The sequence below is a fragment of the Parasteatoda tepidariorum genome, chromosome 3, assembly GCF_043381705.1.
Source record: "Parasteatoda tepidariorum isolate YZ-2023 chromosome 3, CAS_Ptep_4.0, whole genome shotgun sequence".
Classification (NCBI taxonomy): domain Eukaryota; kingdom Metazoa; phylum Arthropoda; class Arachnida; order Araneae; family Theridiidae; genus Parasteatoda; species Parasteatoda tepidariorum.
In genome coordinates, this window is record NC_092206.1 from 51,880,170 (window position 1) to 51,887,424 (window position 7,255).

The window sequence follows — 7,255 nt, forward strand, 5'->3', positions numbered from 1 at the left end:
ACAAAGTTAATAAGTATTTATTAAATTAAATAGATATTGTCAAACTGAACAAACTATACTACTAATGTTAAAATCACCAGCTTTTGATTAAAATTACCAATTTTCACAACATTTACCACCAAACAGCATGATGATAAAAATCTTATTTCATTGTTAATTTCACCAAAAAGTAAATAGCAAAGTACTTCGGTAAAAATCACCGTGCTTTTTTAATGTTTCCATAGAGCCAAAAATGCAGTAAAATTTACCACATTCTGGTAGTTTTGATGATGCTTTTTTTCTCAGTGTAGATATCAGAGATATTGGGAATGGAAAACGCATGAGGAACTTCTTAACTAGTTAATTAGTAAACATTTGCCTCAACTTTTATTCATATTTGAAGCCAGTAATCGGGGTTTACGGGTTATGTTAAGTAACGAGTTGTGTTACGTATGGGGGAGTAAAGAAGATGCTTCAAAATCGGTATTTGTTTACACGATTAACTATGTTGCTTTAAAAAAATAAAAGGACTACACGTTTTCTATTAGCAACGACACATTCACTAAGACTTGTTCTGGACTCATTAAAGATGTGAGACATATATGTACTTCAAATCATCTGAAAAGAGATCTTATTGATGACGTCAAAAGTTATGTGAGTAACTTAAATATTATTTTGTAGGTAAGCGTTTTTTTTATTGTGTTTTGCTTTTTTTAATTTAAGCTTCAATTCATCAAGTTTTTCGAGCGAATCTTGCAGAAGGATAAGGAAAATGCTGGCCGTAGTAATATTAGCTAAAGTTTTTTTTTAACTTTTATTGCTAATCATTTAAATTACTTATTCATGCAGTAAAGAAAATTTTATTTCAAAATTTATAATAATGTAGAATTTTTTTCTCCGTGTGCAATTAAATTGAAAGCAAATTTAGACAATTTGCGATGTCGAAGTTTAAAAAAGGCTAATAATATTATAATAGTAATAGTATAGAATAATAGCAAGAATAGTTGTATTAGATTACGTTACATAAAATGGAAATAAAGTCAGTAATATCCTTGCTTAAAAATACAAAAAAAAGAATGATTCGATGCATGTTATAATTTATTTTGCAGTAAACATGCCAATTATATAAGCTCATAGATCCTGCAGCTAATGCAATTATATTTCGGGAATATTTTATTGAAAATGCTTTAATTATTTCCCTGTAAAGAATTTTGAATTAGGTTTAGTTGAAAGTTTGCAAAGAAAAAAAAAAGTTAAATTTTATTAGTTAAATATTGTAATAGCTTTGCTAAATTAATCATTTCAAAATATTTTGCATAAATATTTTACATAAATATTTACTTAATTAATGAAGTAATTATTAATTAATCGTTAGAGTTAAGTACTGTCAAAATTATATAAGAGATTTACGGAAATAAATTTTACGTGAGATTCAAGTTTGAGTTTCCTTTAATATTTATACAAATCTCGTGAATGTGAAATTTTCTAGATTGTTTTGTAAAATATTCCAGAAGTTCCTTCGAAATATCAAAACAATGCCGGTTTCAAATCAACACAAAGATTTTATTCAGTTTGTTAAACGAGTTAAGAATTTTCAAAATGTCTTACTTCCAGAGACTTTACCTTCTCTACTGTTGCCTTAACTATTCTTCTTTATGCAAAGAATTCACATCTTACTGAATTTCATTTCGAAAGAAGGAATGCGTAAATTATTTTAAGTGTTCCATGCAGATTTTGTGCGTCTAGGATTTTCAACAAGTGATAATAAGACTAAAAATTTAGATTTCGTCAGAAAAAAAAAATTTAAGTTCATTTTCTAATGTTCGTATTGTAAACTGAAATATGGGCATAATTTTCTCTAATATGATTGTTTTCTATTAAACCTTTTTTTTGTGAGAAAACATATGAAATGAGTCATTTCAATTATTTTTGCTGTAAAAGGTAGTGATTACGTATGGGTCTTTAGATTAGTGGTCTAATAAATAGTCTTCGCTAATATCGCAAATCTAGGCAGCACCCAGCATTTAGTCTACCACTCTCTATAATGATTATAGTTTTTAAATTTAAAACTTGAAAAAACTTAGAAAAGTAAGCTAAATAAACACAATAGTTGATGCACATTTTGATAATGAAATGTTTTTCTTGCAATTAATACTCTGAAATTTGTCCTTAAACTTAAAATTATCCACATGCCTTAATACTATAAGTCTTTCACTTAATGACTAGCTCTGCTACAAAAGTTTAAGCACATTTTAAAAATTTTATTCAATATATTGGTAGATGATGACCTGTTTTAGCGTTTTTCCAAACTTTAACAGTTGAGGTTTAAGAATATAAATTTAATTCTGCAAATTTTTCTTTTAAGAGTTTTGTTAAAAAATGATTCTACTGTGTGACCGTTGCAGATGATAACAATGAACTCAAAAATAATTGGAAAATCATGTCTCATTAGGATGTGTGATTGTGGCTGATTGTCGATGTTTCAAATATATAGTACCGATCCTTTCATTCATTAAAAATTTCGAAATATTTAGATGAGATTTTCAAATATATTTTTCAATGATTTAAATATTTGCGATATATACATTGTCCTTCAAATAAATCAAAACTTAAATCAGAAACTCTTAAAGGAAAGAACAAATTGTGCCCTGTCATATGAATTTGCTGTAATAATTTTGACTCCTAACTGTTTCAGTTATAAATTTTGAAACCGTTAGTCTAGTTTAAGTCACCCTGCAAGGTTAGAAAGCAGCTGTGATGCTTTGGAGTTTCTGAGAAGTTGCAAATAAACAATAAAAAAAGCTTTTACATGATGGCGGAGAACGATCAAAGCACCTTGAAAAATGTTGGAGGTAGTATTAAAAAGAGAACAACAAGAGAAGCATTTTTTAATTACTAAAGCTCAAATGGAGGGGGGGAAACACTTTTAACTTAAATAAGGCTTCTACGAGCGTCTTTGTCCCTTGACGCGTAGTCATTGCAGCTCTTGGGCTTAAGAGGTTGGTTACCCCTGATTTAGACGAAGAGCGCATTTAATTGAAGATGGAGAAATGAGGTAATTCAATATAAATTAAGTTTTTTAAAAGAAATTAGTCTGGCTCAAGAAAAATTGCTACATCAGTGCTGTTATTGCCTTAAAGTAATGATACGATTATCTAGGCTAACTTTGCGTACGAAAATCTGACTATCTGTTTTTAATAATTAGAAATTTAATTAAATTATATTAGATAACTCCTTCATAATTTTTTTCCTGTGAATTGATTTTCATAGCCATATAGTTAAATATAGTTGAGGAGCAGAAGAAATATAGATATTTGTATTACACCATCATTTAACTCAAAAGCTTGTGACCTACTACCGCGTTTGAAGATAACATTTTATTATGTTTACAGATCTAAAATTGCTCTATCTATACATAATAATAAACGCGGCTGTGTGTGTGTCTGTAATCACAATATATCTCCCCAGAAGCCTCTCCCAGGCACGAAACTCGGCACATAATTGTGTTTTGACATAATGAAGAAGTGTTTTTTTTCTTTTTCAAAAATTTGGATTAATTTTTCAGTTATCAGTCATTTTGTAGGAAAATCTATGCTTTTTCGTTTTCAAAGAGCCATATTCAAAAAACTATTAAAAAATGCATATACTTTTCCCCACTCTTATAAATGTATGCTAATGCGAACCTTACAATTGAAATATTAATTTTCGACAACTTAAACCAATAATATACGAAGGAATTAATAATTTAATTGTAAAGTTCGCATTAGTTTACATTTATTAAAGTGGAGAAAAGTTTAACTTTTGTATTAAAAATGTGGCAACATATTCGATACGTAAATAGAACGCTTCGCTTTGATATATTTGTCGCTGTTCATAATTGTTATAATAAGTTTTTCTTCTTCTTTCCACGCTCTGTTTTTTTTTTCTTAAGCGAAAACGATAATTTTTGTTGCGATATAGATATATAAATTGATACCATAAAAAATTATATAGAAATAGAAGTTGATACCATAAAAAATTAATTCGTTTTCGTGTTCTTTTCATGTATTTAGCATTTTCGTTTTTTTTTCTTAAGCGTTGTAGCTATATAATATATAAAATAGGAATTTAATTGTTTTTGAAGGAACGATCACACTTACCTTGGATCTCTTTGGTTTTTCTATTCTTTATTTTAACAGTTTTTATTAAATGTAATTAGTTATTTTCAGAAAGTTTCAGTTTGCAGGTAAGCACTTAGATTTTAATATTGAAGTTTCATGATTTGCTTTCATGGTAATTGTTGTTCTAAAGTATTCGTTGACTTCTTAAAAACCCGATTAATGACATGGCAGAACCGCCTTCCAAAAAACTTTGTATTTTGTCAAAGAAAAAGATATTAAGAGATTCTCAAAGAAGAAGAAGGGCCCAAGAAACGCCAAAGAAGGATGGAACATGACCGAATTTCGACAAGCAATTCTAGAGTTCAAGAAGTATCAGGGAAACGTAAAAGAAGATTAGAAGAGGTTTTCAGCTATTGGCCAATGATGATTTCGAAAGCAACTTTTGTATGTTTTTACAATTTCTGAGGCCTTTTTTTAAATAAAAAAAATAAAAAAATAGTCTCCACCTGATAGTTATATTATAGGTTAGGTTACCATAGGCCTTAGGTTACCATAGCAAAGTTACATCTTCAAACATCCTCAAGAGCTATAACACATCTGCAGCAGAACTGGATNAAGAAATATAGATATTTGTATTACACCATCATTTAACTCAAAAGCTTGTGACCTACTACCGCGTTTGAAGATAACATTTTATTATGTTTACAGATCTAAAATCGCTCTATATTTTATAAAAACCATATAAAATCTCTGAATTTTATATAAAACAACCCAAAAAATTGAATCAGGGAAAACTTTCTTTTAAGTTAACACCAAATATAAGTGTAGATATATATTTTAAATGGTGTAGTCAACCATGCCAAGACTACGCTCAAGCACATTCACACCATTTGTTAATTATTTTCGCTTTCAAAAGCACCAATTTTGGCTCAATTTGGATATCCTTGGGAAATAATTTACAGTCTAGTACGAGATGCTTGAATTTGTTCTTATCTTGCCCGCTGTAATGCATCTAGAGAAGCAAAAGAGAGCTTTAACTAAATATATGCATGTTTTTAAGATAATTAATTTATTTTTTTAATTATTCACTAATTTTGAAATATGTAATTTTCATCAGCTTCTGTTTGAATTCATTTTCATATTATTTTTAGTATCCATGATTCACAAACTAATTTTGTTTAAGGAATTGGTGTGTGCATGTTCTTACTTTTAATTGATCTTAGTAAATATAAATTTTCTGATACTCATGTATATTATCTATCTTAATGTTGTTATAAGCTTTAGTGTTATGGAACACCAAAACTAGTGGCAACCACTTTGACTTAAAGTAGTTGCCACCATATAGGAAAATCTCTGGTGTTTCGCGGCACCAAGAATTATTTTTGTTGTTTGTTTACACATTATTCTTGTTGTTTGGTTTCACATTATTCTTGTTGTTTAGTTGCACATTATTCTTGTTGTTTGGTTACACGTTATTCTTGTTTGGTTACACATTATTCTTGTTGTTTGGTTACACATTATTCTTGTAGTTTGGTTACACATTACTCTTGTTTGGTTTAACATTATTCTTGTTTGGTTACACATTATTCTTGCTGTTTGGTTACATATTATTCTTGCTGTTTTTTGGTTACACATTATTCTTGCTGTTTGGTTACACGTTATTCTTGCTGTTTGGTTACACATTATTCTTGCTGTTGGGTCACATGAAGAATTATTCTTTCTGTTCGGTTGCACGAAGAATTATCTCTGGTGTTTCACTCTACACCAATTTTGATGTAAAATAATTCCTTCTACTTTTGGTTTAGAAATAAACTAAACGTTTTTGGACAATGTGATGAAAGGAACGTGTTTTGTTTTTACCAAAGGTTTATTAAAATAATTTAAAAAAGTCATGCACATTTTAACATGCAAATGCTTTTTTTTTACACGAACTACAGGTTAAATAAATTTTTCATGAAAACTTCTTTTGCACCATTCTAACCTAACATTAGGTTTGCATGTAATATATTCCAATAATTCTCCTGTGTTTGTCTTAGATAAAACCGGTGTGAAAATATCTTAAACCAAATACAGTTAGTAAAAAATTCTAAATTGATTACATTTGTAAAATATAGCTTTAAACCAAAACTTTTTGAAGTGTTATGAGAGTCACAAAAACCGCAACTGATAAATAATGCAACAACTGGCTACAAAGAAGTGAAATTCTTTTCAACGTCTTTAGGCAGGTGTGAACGACAACCATAGAAAAAGAAACTAAAGAGCAGTAAAAACGCAAAAAAATACTTCTTTTTTATATTCACCTAAGCTAAAGAAAACGAACAAAAGAAATGCAACGCATAGTTACTATCATTTGGATATTCTAGGAAATTGCGAATTCAATATATGGTTTCCACCACAATGCTTTTAACATTTTTAGAATATTCTACTTCTCTTTCTCAAAGTAAGCTAGTGGAAACTAAAAAAAAAAGAATTTTTTTTCGCAAGTTAAATTTAGTTTAAATACAGTTATCTAATTATTATAGATGATCAATTGCTTGTCTCATTTTGAACACCCCGTTGCCTACAAATGCTAAAACTGAAACTCTTTTAAGTAAAATAAAACCTTCAAATTAACCGTAAATTCAACTGCACTGTTAAAAAAATCCGGTTTAAATCTCGATATAAAGTATTTTGGTTCCATCATCTGTAAAATCCATCATCAGCAAAATCCACTTTTTCCGTAAAATATTAAACCGTAATAATTGCAGTAATACTTCTTTAATTGCAATGATTCAGTGATTTAACGGTAATTATTACTGTACAAATTATGATATATCAGATTATTAGTTCCGTAACATGTCATCCCTTCTCACATGTTCCGGTACGCGCTAAAAATAGATATTGCCGTAATTTGATCCAAAACTTTTTGCAATATATATACACTCCATAACAGAAAAATCGACGCACCAAGAAGGAGTTGTCCGATTGAAACGAAAATTGGTTGATATGAAGACAATGTACAGAATATTAAATGATTAAACTTTCAGAACAATTGAATAATTTATTGCAGAGTTACAGTAACAAGTTCAATAAGGTGTTGACCCACCTCTAGCCTGGATACAAGCTGCCACACGGCGTGGCATAGACCGATAAAGCTCCCGGATGGTCTCTTGCGGTAGGAAAGTCCCGAAATTCTC

General features: G+C 29.3%; 1 protein-coding gene across 2 annotated transcripts in view; it reads left to right on the top strand.

Annotated features, from left to right (window-relative positions):
* The first annotated feature begins 236 nt into the window (after positions 1-236).
* The window catches only part of LOC107441317 (thrombospondin-4), a 195,437-nt gene continuing 188,418 nt past the window's right edge, over positions 237-7,255 (top strand). The window contains exon 1 of one of the 2 annotated variants that reach the window (XM_071179153.1): positions 237-660. The gene's annotated coding sequence lies outside the window, so the exon portion shown is untranslated. The remainder of the gene's footprint in view (positions 661-7,255) is intronic. The other variant, XM_071179154.1, reaches the window with a different exon arrangement.